The sequence below is a fragment of the Mytilus galloprovincialis genome, chromosome 13 (genome assembly GCF_965363235.1).
Source record: "Mytilus galloprovincialis chromosome 13, xbMytGall1.hap1.1, whole genome shotgun sequence".
NCBI lineage: Eukaryota > Metazoa > Mollusca > Bivalvia > Mytilida > Mytilidae > Mytilus > Mytilus galloprovincialis.
In genome coordinates, this window is record NC_134850.1 from 49587557 (window position 1) to 49606557 (window position 19001).

At 33.3% G+C, this 19001-nt stretch overlaps 1 long non-coding RNA gene across 1 annotated transcript; it reads right to left on the reverse strand.

Annotated features, from left to right (window-relative positions):
- Nucleotides 1-580: 580 nt before the first annotated feature.
- On the reverse strand, nucleotides 581-18034 carry LOC143056808 (uncharacterized). The gene is made up of 2 exons (XR_012972522.1): nucleotides 17933-18034; nucleotides 581-1518 (listed from the first exon to the last, which is right to left on the reverse strand). It is a non-coding gene; the product is annotated as an uncharacterized LOC143056808 (long non-coding RNA).
- Nucleotides 18035-19001: the final 967 nt, after the last annotated feature.

The window sequence follows — 19001 nt, forward strand, 5'->3', positions numbered from 1 at the left end:
AGGCAATTTGAACAAAATATGTTAAATAACTGTTAAGTTTTGGTCATAATCTAATTGTTGCTACCATATCATAAATAAATCATCGTAAGGCAGTTACATCGGGAACTATAGTTTATTTGTGTGAGTAATTGGGAGCTTAAACTATTTCCTATGATTAAAAAAGCTTCATTATTTTACGGATATTATTGCTTTTTAAATCAATTGTGGTAAAATCTAAATCAAACGAAACAGCCATCATACCACTGACTGCTCCTTATTTTTATATTTGTCAATTTAAATCAAGAATATACATTTCAAAATCAATAAGCGGACTTAAAATGTATTGGTCATAAAAAGGAAATTATATATACTAAAATAAAGTATATCAATTTTTCAACACCAGATGCATATTTCGACTATCAATGTCTCTTCGGTGAACGTAATGCTCGCGGCCAAAATATTTGAAAATCCAAAGCTTTTAAAATTAAAAGGTGAAAAGATATTAACCAAAAAGTACAAAAAAAGTATAACCAATGCTTGGCAAGGAATCAAAGGTTTTCATGAGGAAGATACATTCCTTAATTTTAAATAATTTCTAAAATTTTGTAACACAAACTTTTATTCACATTCGTATTTTTAAGCCAGTACCTTAGCACTGGCTACAAGGCTGGGTATAACTGCAAATTAAGTTCAATTCAATTACTCTGTGTAGACTGCTCTGTCGGAAGCCATCTATATTCAGTCACTGCTAAACATTCTTATTTGTAAATTCATATTAATACAAATATATGTAAAAATGCTTCTTATTTTTTGGCTTTATGACTATTTATAATCAGTTATGTTCCTTTTCTACTAATGCAACCATTCTTCAAATGAACGTCATCTAGTTTCTCACACAAATCTTTGCCCTCTTGTGAAGTTGAATTACTACAGCATACAAGCGTCTGTTCGTCTGTTTTCAGATTCAACGGATTAATAAATAATTTTTCAAACAAATTCCCATCTGTTGAATAGATAGTTCTGTCACGTGAGCAGCATCCACATCTTGAGACGTTCCCTCGAAATCTTTCACCTTTTGAACACAAACTACAAACAACGTTGTTCATGTCATCCAAAAGCATTGACAATTGATCAAAGACCAATTGTGGCTGTTTCATTTCATTTAGTTTATTTAAATCCGACACAAGTAGGTCCTCTTTATCACCCTCTTTGTTTACCATATACCCAATATCAACATGATTACTCATGGTGTTAACATCGACCGATTGACTACAATGTATATTAAATCGCAGAGGAATTCGTTTGCGTATTGTTCACATAAACAACTATACTTTTGCAGATCATTTATTTGTATTTCATAATCGGTTTAGTCTGTTTGCAAACAGTATATCCTTTTAACATGGCTATGTTGTCGTTGCGTTTAAAGATACGAAAACAATACAAGCATTACATTCACATCCATCCTGCTATTAGTGAACAGATCATGTGTTGTCAAGTAATGTCACCGTCAAGTCGTCACATATCTATAGAATCTTCATCCTGTAAAAATAAATTCGAAGATAAATTTAGCTTCAAAGTTTTTATAATCCATGGTATTTATTTTCAATTTGTGATTCAATTTTGTTACACTATTCACACCTTCGACTTATTGATGACTGTTGACCAAGTTAATGATCCATCTTCTTGGGAAATTCAACATTCAACATCGGATGGCCATCTGATTTCGATTAATAAGATACATAGTACTCAACCAGAAAACAAATGACGTAGAATCTTACAACTATAAAGGTCACCGTGGATTAACAATACAAAAACAGAACAGAACATGGTAAAGCCTTTCACATTGAGTAAAACCCATACTGCATCATCGGTCGTTTTTCTCTGTAAAAGAGGGACGAATGATACCACAGGGACAGTCAAACTCATAAATCGAAAATAAACTGACAACGCTATGGCTAAAAATAAAAAGACAAACAGACAAATAATAGAACACGTGATACACCATAGAAAACTAAAGAATAAACAACACGAACCCCACCAAAAATTAGGGATGTAAACTGTTTTAAACAGAATTCTGCTAGTCGACTCAGTTTGTGAATTCGGTTTCCCAATTAAATACATAGTCAGTTTTACAGCTGACACTCTTTTCAATTGATAAACATGTTGACCAAATAGCCAATTATATATTACACTGGGTAAAATTTGGTCGTATGCATGTACATTAAATGAGGTCGAATTGTTGTCTTGCAAATCAATAATATTTTAGTGAAGATTTGTAACTAATTTTGACCAAATTGAACTAAATTTTACCGCTGTTACTATTTTTCACAGCCCTCAGAACAGCAACAACATTAATGACAATTAGTTATAGCGATAATAACAAATAACACTCCTCTCCAATTCCTTGTATTTGGTATTATCAATCATCTCAATGAGGGAGAAGAAATGGTGTATGCTCTGAATACTAGCAGTTGTTTCATTAACACCTTCACAGAACAAATTAATACCGTCTACATATATACCAACTATAAATCAGAATTTAATGGTTATATTAACACGTAACATGTGATATCAAGAACATTGGAAAAACAAAAGAGAAAAGAATTATAACCTCCGGTGGTATAACTATCGACCAGGGTACAAAACTATCAAAAACTGTCCCCTCACTAGACACCTTTGTCCATACAAACATACCGTCTTTGAGAACATTACTCTATGTTAAAGGTAAAATAACCCACCAAAAAAATGGAATTCCCTTAGTCCATAAAAATTGACAAATCGAACGGTCTAACTCTATCAATCATCGCAAAGAAAAAAAATATTAAATTTTTTGACAGGAAGGTTTCAACTCCCTCAGACAAAGTTGACGTTGGATGGGTTAGGCTATTTTTCTTATTTTGTTATGCCCTTTATGATAATATAAACCGTCTATAGTAATCACATTTACAATACCAACATTACTGCAACAAATGCGCAATTCGAAAATAAACGTATTTTCATTGACTTTCGATGTCAAAATGTTTGATAGTCTATAATTTTAACTTTCATGCTCGTTTCTGGTTCATGACTTTGAATGTATAAAAAAAAATATTTACTTATGAAGAGAAATATATAAAATCGAAAAATATTAAAAACTGTTACATCGTCTTGAACAACATGGTCTACCCATTGCATATAAATTGAACTTAAAAACATATTTTTATAACTAGGAATACTCTTTTTCTGGACTAAAAATAACGTCTTTTTAATTAACTTTTACATATATCATCAAATGTCAATTAGTTATTTAAGTAAACACAAACTTTTCCAAAAAAGAATCTACTCAAAAAGTAAAATAACAAAAATACTGAACTTAGAGGAAAATCAAATGGGAAAGTCCCTAATCACATGGTAAAATCAAATCGTTAAGTCCTTAATCACATGACAAAATAAAATCGGAAAGTCCCTAATCACATGACAAAATAAAATCGGAAAGTCCCTAATCACATGGCAAAATCAAATCGGAATGTCCCTAATCACATGGCAAAATCAAATCGGAAAGTCCCTAATCACATGGCAAAATCAAATCGGAAAGTCCCTAATCACATAGCAAAATCAAATCGGAAAGTCCCTAATCACATGGCAAAATCAAATGGGAAAGTCCCTAATCACATGGCAAAATAAAAAGGTGATACAAAACTTTGAGAATGCATTTCTAATTTACTAAGTAAATGTCAAAGTATGTTGTCATGGTAACTCTTTAAATGTGTCATTTTGTTGCTTTTTGTTTTCCTTTAATCATTTTAGGGTAAATCGACGATCAAGTTTCACTTCTAACTTTGCAATAAATGTATTGTCAAATATATGACTTGTGTCGCAACAACCGCTGCATTATACTGCAGGACATTTACTTTCAAACATGTTGTATAAAATGATTTTTTTTTTCATTTATTTTAAGCTTTTTTTGTGGTTTTTATATTTTTTTTTCTTATTTACTAGGTAAAACATTATTTGAAGGTACATACCAACTACTAATTTCTGAGTTAACCGTTCAATATTCAATTTAGAAATCTGGGTAACGTACTAACACGTACAATTGGTGTTTACACTTTACCATTATCATTTTTGTGCTAAATTAAGGGTTGCATATACTCCTTGAAACTGTAATCAAGATGTTTCAAATATGCCAGATAAAACTCAATAGGACAGATGCAGGTCATAAGGCAATGAGACAGGTATAGAAAAAAAAATGTGATATCTCAACATTATGTATAGAACTATATTTGGTTTCCCCCGTCGAGTAGCAAGAATAATGATAAGGGAGTCATCGTTTGGGGATGTATAAATACACAGTTGTTCTTCTGGCGTTCCAAGTCCATGGAAACAAGCATTCTTGGGTCATGCAAAACTGAAGTCATTTGTACAAGAAGCTTGCTGCTCAGTTGGAACAAACAACAAACCCGTCTTTTAAGAGGTTTATATGACTAGATCTCTATGCAACATATTACAATATGTGGTTGTGGATATTTAATTGATCCAACCTTAATTTCGGTCGACTCAGTTCGTAGAATTCACTTGTTTGATTATTTTTTTTCAATGCATGATTTTATTTAAAAATTGCTACAGACCCTTAACGAACCATCAATCGGGTAATCAATCAACGAAGAAGTTACGAAGTTTCTTTTAAAAACATCGTCAGAAGAAACGTATTACTCTGTTTAGAATTGAAGAATGCAGATGTTTTGTTCATTTTTTTTTAAAATTAAATAGACATAATAAGTGCATAATTATGCTTGTTTATGGTAACAAGTCATTAACATTTCAAAGTTTTGTATATTAAACAAAAATAGTGAGTTTATTTATTACGTTCTCAGAATAATCCGATCCTCGGGTTAAACATATTTTAATTAAAAGTGAATATTTTTTTTTAATTATTTACAATCTATGAATCCGGGTTTAGAGGGAAAGTTTTAAGTAATTGTAAAATCAATAAGAATGTAACTTGCGTATTCAAATTTTGTCCCATGTTGCAACTTACTTAGTAATCAAAATGAAAACTTATGTTACAACTGACAAGAACAAATGTGATGTTAAGACACGTTTCATTTTAACACATGTTCTAAATAGGTCAAAAAGGAAGGATGAACATTCATATAGACATGTATACCTCAGATGCATCTCTAAAGATATTGCATTATGGTGATTAGTAACATTGCGCGCACAATTTTTCTTTTGTCTTGATTTTTAAGAGATAGAGAGAAATACTCAGTCTTCCACGTGCAACTTTGTATTTTTGGAGTTCGTGACACGCGTGTGCCTCAATTTCATATATATAGAATAACATTTGGACATAGCTGTACTTTCTGCATTTTCCAATTTCTTGTAGCAAAAATAGATAAGGGCCTATTCCCTCCGAATGTATTTCCCATCAAAGGCAATTTAATCAAAGTCCTTAAACCTTACTTAAACACAGTTATTTAGATTCATATGTGTATTTTCAAGCTATAATGATATTTTGGCGTATTTAAGAACACAATTATGTACAAATTGGAAATGCCTAAAGATGGCTTTAAATTATGAAATTTCTGTAAAACACCATTTGACTGTACAGACCAACTACGAAATACTAAAGCGAACAAGTCAACAAGCTCAAAATTGAATTTGGAAGTCTTGGTAAAAGTTGTTAAGTTTTTACGCGTGAAGTTGGTGTTTCGACTTAACCATCATGTCAACATAAAAAGAGGGGCAGTAAAACTCTTAAATCGAATATAAACTGACAACGCCATGGCTGAAAAAAGAAAAAGACAAACAGACAGATATCAGACACAACATAGAAAACTACAGACTAAGCAACATGAACCTTTCCATAAACTAGGTTAATCTCAGGTGCTCTGGAAGAGTTGCACATACATTTTGAAAAGGTAAACAGATGTTACACATGTGCGCAAAGAATACTTAATGAGACAGGTGCACGGTATATGTTAAAGACAAGGGTAAAAATTGACACCCCATCACCCTGTACATAAGTTTTTAATTGTTATATCCCGTCGAGAAGCCAGAATTAAGATGAAGAAAGCTGTTGTAAATGAATACATACATAGTCTCTTTCAATCGGATAAGTAATGTTAAATCAGACACTCGAATTTGAAGAGTATAATGGTCTTAGTGCGTTCTAAATCCATTCAAACAATCGTTCATGGGGTATGCAAAACTTAATATGTTGTTGGAAAAGCACAAAGCTCTCTGCACGGTTAAGACAAACAACACAACTGTCCTTTGAGGAGCGTACATGACATGCAGCAATTCATAAACCATATATCTATGCAACATACGCTCACCATCAAATATCAAAGAATCCAACTTTAAACCTGGTAGACCCAAATTATAGAATCTACTTGCTTGATTTATTTCAAAATTGTTCTCGTCTTAAATATGCCTTAAATATTTGCTGCTGAACATCAAGCAAAATAACCAGTTTTTTTTAGGCAAACAGTTTTTCAATGTATTGTAATCTGCGTATCCATATTAAGTCACATGTAGCATTCTTCCTTAGCGTGCAAGTGTATAATGTAACGATAAGGAAGAACAAATGTGTAATTAAAGACACGTTTCATTGTACCACATGTTCTAAATATGTCAAAAAGAAAACATACATATTCATATATAGACAGGATTGCTTAAGATAAATGTCAAAAGAAATAACCTTTTTTTGGCTTCAGAACGACATTGTGTTTTATTTTTTAATTGGGTCATGGTTGTTGAAAGATAACTCGAACTGCTTTCTTTTAGAATACTATCGACCAGGGTACAAAACTATTAAAATCTGTCCCCTTAGTAGACATCTTTGTCCAAACAAACATACATTCTGCGAGCACATTACTCTAAATTAAAGGAAAAACAACCCGGAAAAACACGATCACCAATGTCAAATTAGAAAAGAGAACTCCCTTCGTCCACAAAAACTGACAAAACGAACGGCCCAATTCGATCAATCAACGCAATGAAAAATTATTAAATAATTAAAAAATTCAGTTTTCAGCTCCCTAAGCAAAGTTGACCTTGTATGAATTTGGCTATTTTCTTTATTTTTTATGCCCTTTGTGTTTATATAAACCGTCTATGGTATTTGATAACATTAACAATACCAACATTAAGGTTCAATAAATACGCATTTGGAAAATAAATGTATTTTTGAAAATTACAAACACATCATTTATTCTATGACTCCAGGGACTTAGGGATATAACAGAACGACTGAAATCCCAATTTAAACAGAAATAACCATGACATTGACAACAACGACGGATGCAGCAAGTGATGACTTATTCATTGTTAAGTCTGTTATCTATTTCTGTGGATTATTGATATGATTCATGTATCTTGTTTAGCTAGTTGCCACTTCCTTGGGTGTTTCTCATGATTCAGTAAACTGTGACCTTTTAAGAACTCCTCTTTTTAAGAGGTGTTCTTAGTGATTCTTTTATACCCTGTATGTGTAGCTCTCTTGTTTAGGTGTCCTCTAGTATTCTTTTATACCCCGTATTTGTAGCTCTCTTGTTTAGGTGTTCTCTGGTGTTCTTTATACCCTGTATTTGTAACTTATTTCTTAACATACTCCTGAAGTGTTGACAAACTGACATTTAACATGACCTTCAGACATAGACATCCCTTTAAGACTGAAACAGAGAGTCTAGTAAACCGAACATTATATCAATGAGTTTCCTGCTGACAACAAAATTATTTAATTTCTATTTTTTATTAATAAAACATATAAATAATTTGGCCCTTGGGAGTCAAGTACTCAGCAAAGGGAAATTTAGCTCCAGGCCCTGTCGACGACACTTGCTATAGATTGACCAAGCCCCATGGACATTGACTCTCCGTCAACCTACCGGAACCAGATGAGTTCCTATAAGGGTATGAAGCGTTGCTCCATCTCATAGCAGGTGGCTACGATAAAGGGGGTTAGATTGACGGTGGAGAGGGAAATAAATGTAGATGTATTACATTTAATGACTTGGGGGAAATGAAAAATTAGACCAGTGGTCAATTTCGAAAGGGTCCAAAGAGTCAGGTGTGAAGCAGCTGAGTGACCCCCAAGGTAATAAATGGGGAAAAAATGGGTAAAGGAATGAATTAACCTTCAACTACACACTGTGGAATTCTATGAAACACAATTTAATCTGTACATAGTTTAATGATATTACATACACACAACTGACTAGTTCATGAAACAAAATAAGTAAGAGTTATTCTTAATGCTACATAGATTTACATACATATATATATATATATATATATATAAGTGTCTAAGAATGTAACTTTAACACACTAATGAGTGTTATAAAATTAGTTGTTATATTTTATATATTATTCACGCAATATTTCGCTAAACAAATTAGCTTCATCGGGCGTGTGCATCTATCTAGGTGAAATCGGATGCATGACAAAAAAAATATCTTTGTAGCTTGACGTTTTTGTGTAAAAGTTAAAAATATTGATTGATGGGGAAATAAATGTAGATGTATTACATCTAATCTATAGCAAGTGTCGTCGACAGGGCCTGGAGCTAAATTTCCCTTTGCTGAGTCCCTTTCCCCATCAATCAATATTTTAAACTTTTACACAAAAACGTCAAGCTACAAAGATATTTTTTTTGTCATGCATCCGATTTCACCTAGATAGATGCACACGCCCGATGAAGCTAATTTGTTTAGCGAAATATTGCGTGAATAATATATAAAATATAACAACTAATTTTATAACACTTATTAGTGTGTTAAAGTTACATTCTTAGACACTTATATAATTTAATTTAGTAACTGCATCAGTTTATTTACAAACTGATCCACACCTAGATAGATTGAATGTTGATTGTTGCTATTTTTAGACACTATATATATATATATATATATATACATGCAAGTATATGAAGATATACATAATACTGTTAGAAAATTTTTAACTGTTACAAATTTGTTGTTGTGCATTCTTAATAGAAGATTTATCTGTTCTTATATAGCGACAATAACTATCAGAACTCCATCTACCCAATGTTTTAATTAAGTGATCTTCAACATTAGCTTTTCCAGCACTAGTTGTTGCACCTATACGAAATGAATGACCATTATATAGCTCTGCTTGGTATCCGCAGGCTTCTAATAAAATTTTTAAATTTGTTATAAAATATTTTCTTTCCAAAGCTGAAAAATTTTCAATAATGAACAAAGGATCTGAAAGTTCACATTTCCCTTTAACTGATCTTATTTGTAAGTAGTTCTTTAAAGTTGTATAAGGGCATAGGATATTGTTTAACCTATGCAGTTGTATGTCAATGACTTTCCTAAAAGGATCTGTTTTAGACTGCTTTAGATGAAGAATTGCAAAATCTTCATAAAATGTAACATCAGAAATACATAAATTAGATTCTAAATCAAAGTTAGATGCATTATCTACAGTAAATTCACGACAACGTAAAAAACCATGAAATGCTACAATACAAACAGTTTCCAGCATTAAGTCTATAAATTCTGAAAAAAAGTCTCTCTTCAGTTTAACACACATTTGCTTTAGTATGTCAGAAGTAATTGGAAATCTTTGCCTAACTGACTGTTTTTGTGAACGTTCAACCGACTTTAGAAATAAAGATAGTCGAACGATTGATTTGTGGTCTTTGTCTGATGATTGAATTGGTTAGGGGATGTTGTCCTTGAGACACATGTATCTGATACCACAAATATACAGCTTAATAGTAGAATATTGTAATTTCAGAATTTGAAAACAATGACTAACAAAATAAATTAAAAGTTCTTCAGATATGGGAGGTAATTTGTTCCCATTCAGAATGACTCCATTTAAAAGTAAAAATGTTTTGAAATGGTTACATGTATATCCTGTCTCATAAACAGCTCTTGTCATCATAGCTACTGCATTAGACCATAGTTTGTTGACTGTGTTTGTTAAGACCACATTACTTCTGACACACTGGGGCATATATGAGGGTTCTGGTCTGCCTGGGGTTAGTTTTCGGAAACGAGTCATCTGAAAACGAGACACAAAGCATCAGAAATTTGGTTTATATGACCAGGTACATGTTTAGCACTAAAATGAACATTAAACTGAGCTGCACACCATGTTAATTGACGCATAAGTTTCATAAGTTCTAAACATTTAGAGCGTCCCTTTTTGACAATAGCAACAGTAGCTTCATTATCACACCAAAATAATATCTTTTTACAGGGCCAGAGGTGGCCCCATAACAATGCTGCTACTACAATAGGGTATGACTCAAGGAACGCCATTGACGAATTTTCAGTTAAAGTAGGTAAATTAACAGGCCAATAAGAAGAGAACCATTTGCCTTGAAAATATCCCCCAAAGCCTATTGCAGAAGCAGCATCTGAATCATAATTCAAAGTCATAACTGGATGTGAAATAACAATCATGAAACATAGTAATACCATTCCAGTTTGACAAAAATCTTAACCAAAATTCTAAATCTACCTTACATTCTTTAGTTAAATGTACAAATTCATTTAAATGTTTAACAGTAGTTGACAAATTAATAAGGTATGACAAAAAATATCTGCCAGGTAAAATAACTCGTGAAATGTCCCAACAACTGTAATAACTTTGTACATGATGATTTTGACAACAATTTGGAAATACACTCACATATTCTCTGTACTTTCATATTTGGAAGTCTTGCTTCCATTTTGTTTGAATCTAAAATAATACCTAAATACTCGAGACAAGTAACTGGTCCTTCAGTTTTGGGTTTGGCTATTGGAATATTTAAACGTTTAAAAATTGTCATCATTATAGCCATACTTCTTTCACCATCTTCACTTGGGTGATCAATAGTAAGGAAATCATCAAGTAAATGTAAAATGTTCTTAATCTTATAATTTTTCTCTGCAATATGGCAAATTGCTTCTGATACGGTGTCGAAAATTTTAGGACTAGACCTACAGCCAAAAGTTAATCTTACATAATAATAATAATTAAAAGACTGCCATTTGAAGCAAAATAAAGGCCACTGGGATGGCAAGTAAAGACAAATTTTGAACGCATCTGAGATGTCGTATTTACAAAGTGTACTGTTTCTACCTAATTTTAGAATAATTCTTATAGCATCATCAATTTTAACATAAGACATGGAACATTCTTCTTTATCAATCATGTCATTAATACTTAGAAAGTTGTCATTGTCATGTGGAGATGAAAGATCTAAAATCAAACGTTTCTTCCAAGAATATTTTCCTTCAGCAACCCCAAGTGGACTAACTCTATAATTTGCAAAAGGTACGGACTGAAAAGGTCCATGTACAAAGCCTTTTTGGCATTCAGTTTTAATTAACTCTGATACGACTTTAACCTGAGACCTTGCAGAAAAATTATTTTTACACTCTTTAGATTCTGAAATATCCCCTTGAACTTAACAATCAAAATCCTGTCTCAGACCATTACATAGATATAATACAAAATTTTTATCAGGATGTGATGATAACTCTTCCTCCAATTTATCAACATTTATTGGTGTTGAAGCTTCACACAAGAAATTTTCCTTGGATAGTCATCCTGAATTTGTTTTCTCCGATTTATTCCCCTTAGATGACATAGAAGATGTTGCGGAATGAACAGGCACGTTGCTATTGGATTTCCTACAAGTTGCGGCACCATGGCCTATTGCACGACATTTTGTACACTGGTGGAGTAGATAACACACTTTCCTATAACAACCTCTGGGATTATTGAAATTATTGTACATTTCCCGACCTTCATGAAATACTCTTGAACGACCTTGCTTGTCTACCGATTGTAGGTTACTAGATGAAGATGATCTTGAAGAAGGATTTTCAACCTGGACTGATGATTGCAATGGGCAGTATTGTGTAGCATGATCAATTAAATTACAGATTTTACACACATTTACTGAGGATCATGCTGTAATCAATGAAAGGATATCACGGTCGCGGAGACTCCAATCAACTTTAACCCGTTTCTCTCTCAAGAGAGCTGCAGCTTTAGCGGAAAATATTTTATGGTAATCATAAAATTTAAGGCCATGGACATTATGGATGTTGATTATGTCGGCTTCGTAAGCATCTAGTTCCTCCCTACGTTCTGGATTTGTATTACACATTATTCTTTTGAATTTCCCAAAAGCTTGGATGAATTCTTGAATGGAAAGATCCCTATTTAATCTCGGATCGGGTTTGTTGGCCATGTTTACGTGCAACCCATCGGTAATTATTGAATGGGTCAGAGGAGCTTCAAAATTAGGAATGAGGAGAGTGCCTAAATTAACGTCCTTACCCTCAATTATATTCCTCTGTACCGATGGTGCCACAATATCTACGTTGGGATATGAATCCGATCGCACACCTGTCGTACCCGGTGTATTTGACAAGTATTCTAATGAGGGTGGTGTTTGCCGGCTTTGTATGGCTCCATTCCCGATGAGTGGTGCGTCCTCTACGTTTCTGTTGTGGTACCACTGGACGAGATCAAATTTCTTGGAAGAACTGCTTTCTGTGCATTTTTGATTAGCAAGAAGGCTGACTGTCTGTTGGAGACCGGACGCACATTGTGCAACAGACTGTGACACAATGTTGAATGACTGCATGATTGCAGCCATGTTGTTGCCACCGACGCTGTCGAAATGCGCACTTCCGGTTGCTTCGTTGACATTGCTCCGCGAACTACTTTCATCAGCTGTTGCATTACGCAATCCGTCGGTCACATTTGCGGTACTGTCTGAGGCACACGCTGAGGCTGAGGCAATCCCGGAGTGTTGTGTTATAGGATTCGGTACGGCACGTTCTGGATCACTAACATCTTCCTCGTTCTGGGCAATATTAACATTGCCATCTTTATTTTCTAAATAAAATTGTTTAAGAACGGTTTTAGCAATATTCTTGGGAACAACAATCCCCAGCTGCTGTAGTTTCATCCTCAGTTGCTGTGACGTCCAATTGTCTGGATTATTCAGGTCCAAATGTCTATTTGAACACGGCTGATTCCTTGAATTACGTCTGGAAGTCATAATTATGAAAAGTTCAGCATATTTGTATTTACGGGAAAGTTCTTTCAAATGCTATACAGTACGTGAACGGAATGTTAAATTTTTTAACAATTTTAAAACCCTTAGTTCCTTTTTGTAAAATAATATTGCAACGATCCAATATTGAAAGATTTTAAGCAGTGTAGTTCGTACTCACATATATGAAGATAAACACAATTGCAATATTGCAATAATAAACGGATATTAACACCTAGTTAATATTATGCTTAAAAACGATATTTTGTAACTTTATGACAACTAATGTTTGACTTTCCCTGTCAGCAGCAAAACTCAAAATGACCAACTACCTAGCATCCTTGGGAAATTTGAGAATGGAATGTATCACTCCTTGCCTTATAACCAAAAAAGGAGTGATCATGTAGTCAGAGGATTATCAGTACCAACCTGTGCTACACCCATGCAGACTATGATCTGTCATTAAACAGCGCTTATATTTACATAATATAAGCTTCTACTTGACGGATTTCAAATTCGGTTGATGAAATTTTTAAGGTAAGTATTAAATAAACTCATGATAGATACTAAGATTGAATACTGTATTTGCGCCAGACGCGCGTTTTGTCAACAATAAAACACATCACATGTCGGCGTCACATATTGGAGTATAGACCGACGTGCACCACACATATTGGAGTATAGACCGACGTGCACCAGACGTACAGAGAAAATTGACTTAGTCCGTAAACGTAAGGTGCGCGCAAAAGATACGCTAACCTATCGTTCGATGCGCGTTTCATAAGTTTGAAGTACGTCAATTTGCTAAGGTTCACGTTTGATAAACGCTTAAACTATACGAATTTTTAAGCAGCATATAAATTTTCATTCAGCTCTAGCGTTTGTCAAGCGTATACCTGTTCGCTACACGCACGTAATACACACGTTACAAACGCATTGGAAAACACTACAGATAAAGAGACACGTTTAGGGTACGTTGCATACGCCTCATGATCGTTCGGCTTTTACTTGGACGGATTCGGTCGTGTTTGTAACATACGCCCGTGGTGTATCAAAAACGAAATCTGCCAATCAACGAATCTTGCTCTGACATTTATATTGCGGCATATGTCCGTGAATTTACAAGACCACGTGAATCCAGAAGTAGTGCAAATTATAGAATTGAGAATGGAAATTGAAAAAAATATTGTCAGAGAGAAAACAACCAGACCAAAGAGCAGATAACAGCCGAATCCATCAATGGGTCTTCAATGTAGTGAGAAAATCACACACCTGAAGACGGGTCTCAGCTGATACCTAAATAAAATATGTACTAGTCCAGTGAAACAAACCATAATTATACATGTCTTCTAAACGCCGATAGTTGTCCGAAGGACAACCGGGATGCGTCCCAAATACGTTCAAGGGACAATTTTCCTTCGTAGCGTGCATTTCTTCTACGTTAGACAACCGCCAGACATACGTCAACATACGTCACTTGAACGCCTGATATAAACGCGTATGTACGAGTCTCGTACGCCCCAAATACGCTTATATGCACACGATACAGATATGATTGAAAAATTTAATGTGTCCAATATTATTACGTATTGGCAGCGTACATATTTTTTAACACGCCCGGCGTACGTCGGTTCTGTACGCTGATGTGTGACGCCAGTGTGACATTCGTATGAAGTTGAAAAGTATTGAGGACCATATTAAATTATGTTCCTCCTCCAAATAGTTGCACCCAACGTTTTGAAATACGTCGAGTGTCGTATTTGTTAGACCAACATAAACGAATTCGATGAGGTAGCATATGATTGGGAGAAAGGAGTTGCGGCTATAATGTTTTCGGTCCCTGGTATTGAATGTATATAAAAACAACATTGTATGGGGAAATGTATAAAATATAAAAAAAAATATCAAAGATTGTTAGATAGTCTGGAAAAACACTCTTTTTTCTGGACATAATGTTTTAAGACTTTCTTTTGTTTTTACTTTTAACATATATCATCAAAAAAATTAATTTTATTTTAGTAAACACACACTTTTCCAATTAAGAATCTACTCAAAAGATAACAAATAAAAATGCATAAGGAAGTCGTTTAAATTAGCAAACGTCATAGAGTATTTTCATGGTAACTCGTCGAAAGTGTCATTAAATTTTGTAGGGCCAAGTAGAGACCATGTTTTACTACCCTATTTGCAAATAAATGTATGGCCAAACCCTTTGTACAACGCTCTCTCTGCGGTTAAAACAAGCAATACAACCATCCTTTTGAGGGGTTTATATGACATCTATAAATAAATTATATATCTATCCAACATACGCTATATGTCAGTTGAACTTTAAATGGCATTGTCGTAGCGCTTAGGGACATTGTTCACAACTAGTATTGCAATAAAATATTTAAAGTTGAAAAAAAGGAATTGAAATGATCCAACCTTAATTTCGGTCAACACAATTACAAATTAAAATTAAAATTAAAATCATACAAGAGGATCCTGACTTAGGATAGGCGCAAACATGCTACGGGGTTAAACATGTTTTTTGAGATCTTAATCCTCCACCGATGGAGAATAGGTAACAACTTTTTTTTTTATTATTAAAATGACATTAATACATAAATAACAACAGACCACTAGCAGTTACTATTTTCTACATTTGAAAATGCCTGTACCAAAAAGTAAAATCACAAAAATATTGAACTCAGAGGAAAATCCAATCGGAAAGTCCATAATCACATGGCAAAATCAAATGAGAAAAACACATCAAAAACGAATGGACAGGAACTGTCATATTCCCGACTTGGCACAGGCAATTTCAAATGTAGAAAATGGTGGACGAAACCTGGTCCTAAAGCATCAAATTCCGTTATATTTACAATGATGCGTGAACTTAACAGACATAATAAATACAATAGTCAAAATATGGGTACAGCAGTCATCATCGTATTACAATTTTAAAAGGAACACAAAAAAATCTATCTACAAACACATTCATTGATTCGCGTGTTTGACGTCAGAAAATTTTATACGTCACATAAATTTGTCGCTCAATGTATATACAAACAATGTAAAATTTCACATGGGCAATGTTAGCATACAGGGTTAAAAAATCAAAGTATGTAAGAATTAATTCCAGAAATAGACCGAGATTTAAAATAGTCCAAAAGTTGTATAGAGTTTATAAGAATCCACAAATATTTCACTCCACTACGCGATTGAATAATTTCGACGTTTGTTGTTCAACGTATTTTCGAATACATAATAGAAATATATCATAATGACATATAATAAAACAATATCATATTGACGGGATCTTTTAAAGAATAGAGTCACGTTATAAGAACCAAAGAAACACAAACAGTCGCATATACAAAACACATCAGTAAAAAATGAAAGATAATACAAACACATTGACGGGATGTACCGAGCCACGTTAAACGGATATCGCATAAAACAATCCAACAGTAAAAGTAATATTAGTAATAGAACAAAGACAAATGAAAGAACAACATAACTTTTTATCATAAATGTTTGTATAAAGCTTTCTGTTGATGGCATAGATATCAAGATCGAGGAAAGGTCAGTGGTCATTGTAAGTATTAGCTTTATTTAAAGTAAGTTCAACAGGACAAAATTCTTTAGTATACATACTGAAGTCGTCATTATTGAGAGCCAATATATCATCCACATATCTAAAAGTATTATTAAATTTTTGTATCAGATGTTGTTTCAATGTGTCTTTGCTGATTTTAGTCATAAATTGTAACTCATAGCAATACAAAAACAGGTCCGTAATAATTGGTGCACAGTTATTCCCCATTGGAATTCCGATAGCTTGACGATATATCGGAATCTCTAAAGCGAACAAAAATGCTATCTAGTAAAAACTTAACGGCAGATATAGTATGAAAGCATGTCCAATTGACATAGTTCTTTTGTTTACTGCTACTAAATGATCTTAAAGAGTGTGAACATATGTATTCACATTCTGACTTTTTGAATGTCCATTTAATAAGGTGTGTGAATTCTTTCTTAATGAGAATATGAGGCAAAGTTGTATATAGGGTAGACAAATAAAAATTTTGAACAGATTCATAATCACCAATATAAGCATGCAATTTATCAAGTACTTCCAACGAGTTTTTGACACTCCACTATTTGAATTTTTACACCTTCGACTTATTGTTGACTGCTGACCAAGTTCATGGTTTATCTTCTTGGGAAGTTCAACATTCAACATTCGTAGAGCCATCTGTTCTCAATTTATAACATACTTAAGACTCCCCCAGAAAACAAATGAAGTTGATTCTTACAACTACAGGTCACCGTAAACATGGTAAAGTCTTCTACAATCAGTACAACATATACCGCATCATCAATTGTTTCTCTCTGTAAACTGTTTTAAAATGAAATTTGCTAGTCGACTCACTTCGTGAATTCGGTCTCCCTATTAAATACATATAGTTATTTTTGCAGCTGACACTCTGTGTAACAGCTAAACATGTTGACCACATGGGCATAATATAATACATGGAGTAAAATTTGGTCGCAGGCATGTACATTAAATTGTTATCTTGCAAGTCAATAACATATCAGTGAAGATTTGGAACTAATTTTGACCAAATTGTACTAAATTTTACAGCTGTTACTATTTTAACACATCACTCAGAAGACCAAAACATCAAAGACAAATTAGTTTCAGTGGAGATAGCAAAAACAACACTCCCCTCCAATTCCTGGTATTTAGTATTATCAATCATTTCTTTGTGGGAGAAAAAATGTTGTGTGCTCTGAATATCAGCAGCTGTTTCATTAGCACCTTCACAGAACAAATTAATGCCGTCTACGTATATTCCAACTACAACTGATAATTTAATGGATGTATTAACACGTAACATATAATATCAAAAACGTTGGAGAAAAAATAGAGAAAAAACTAACCTCTAGATGAATAACTATCGACCAGGGTACAAAACTATAAAATTCTGTCCCCACACTAGACAGCTTTGTCCATACAAACATATATTCTTTAAGAACATTACTCTAAATAAAAGATAAAATGAAAAAAAAAATGAAATTCCCTCAGTCTTTAAAAATTGACAACCAACGCAAAGACAAGATGTTAAATTATTAGAAAGTAAGGTTTCAACTCCCTCAGGCAAAGTTGACCTTGGATGGATTAGGCTATGTTTTCCTATTTTTTTATGTTCTTTACGGTGATATGACCCGTCTATGGTAATCACATCAATACCAACATTACTGCAACTGTACATTTGATTTGTCGTAAAAACAAGGTAAAATTAAGAAAAACATCAATCCTCGGAATTAAAATTCGGTTTCAGAAAAAGTAAGTGTTAAATTATGTTTCTCCTCCAAATAGTTATACCCAACGTTGACAAATGAATGTGATGAAGAAAAAGTAGTAGCAGCTTCCCTGCTCGTTTCTGGTTCATGACTTTCAATGTATAAAAAACTTAAATTTACTTATGAAAGGAAATGTATGAAATCGAAAAATATAAAAGACTGTTATATCGTCTTGAAGAACATGGTCTACCCATTGCATATAAATTGAACTTACAAACATATTTTTATAACTAGGAATACTCTTTTTCTGGACATAACCATAACGTCTTTTTCATTAACTTTTACATATATATCATCAAATGTCAATTAGTCATTTTAGTAAATACAAACTTTTCCAATAAAGAATCTACTCAAAAATTAAAATTACAAAAATACTGAACTCAGAGGAAAATCAAATCGGAAAGTCCCTAATCACATGGCAAAATAAAAAGGTGATACAAAACTTTGAGAATGCATTTCTAATTTAATAAGAAAACATCAAAGTGTGTTGTCATTGTGACTCTTTAAATGTGTCATTTTGTTGGTTTTTGTTTTACTTTAATCAGTTTAGGGTAAATCAACGATCAAGTTTATCTTCTACCTTTGCATAAATGTATGGTCAAATATATGCCTTGTGTCGCAACAACCGGTGCATTATACTGCAGAA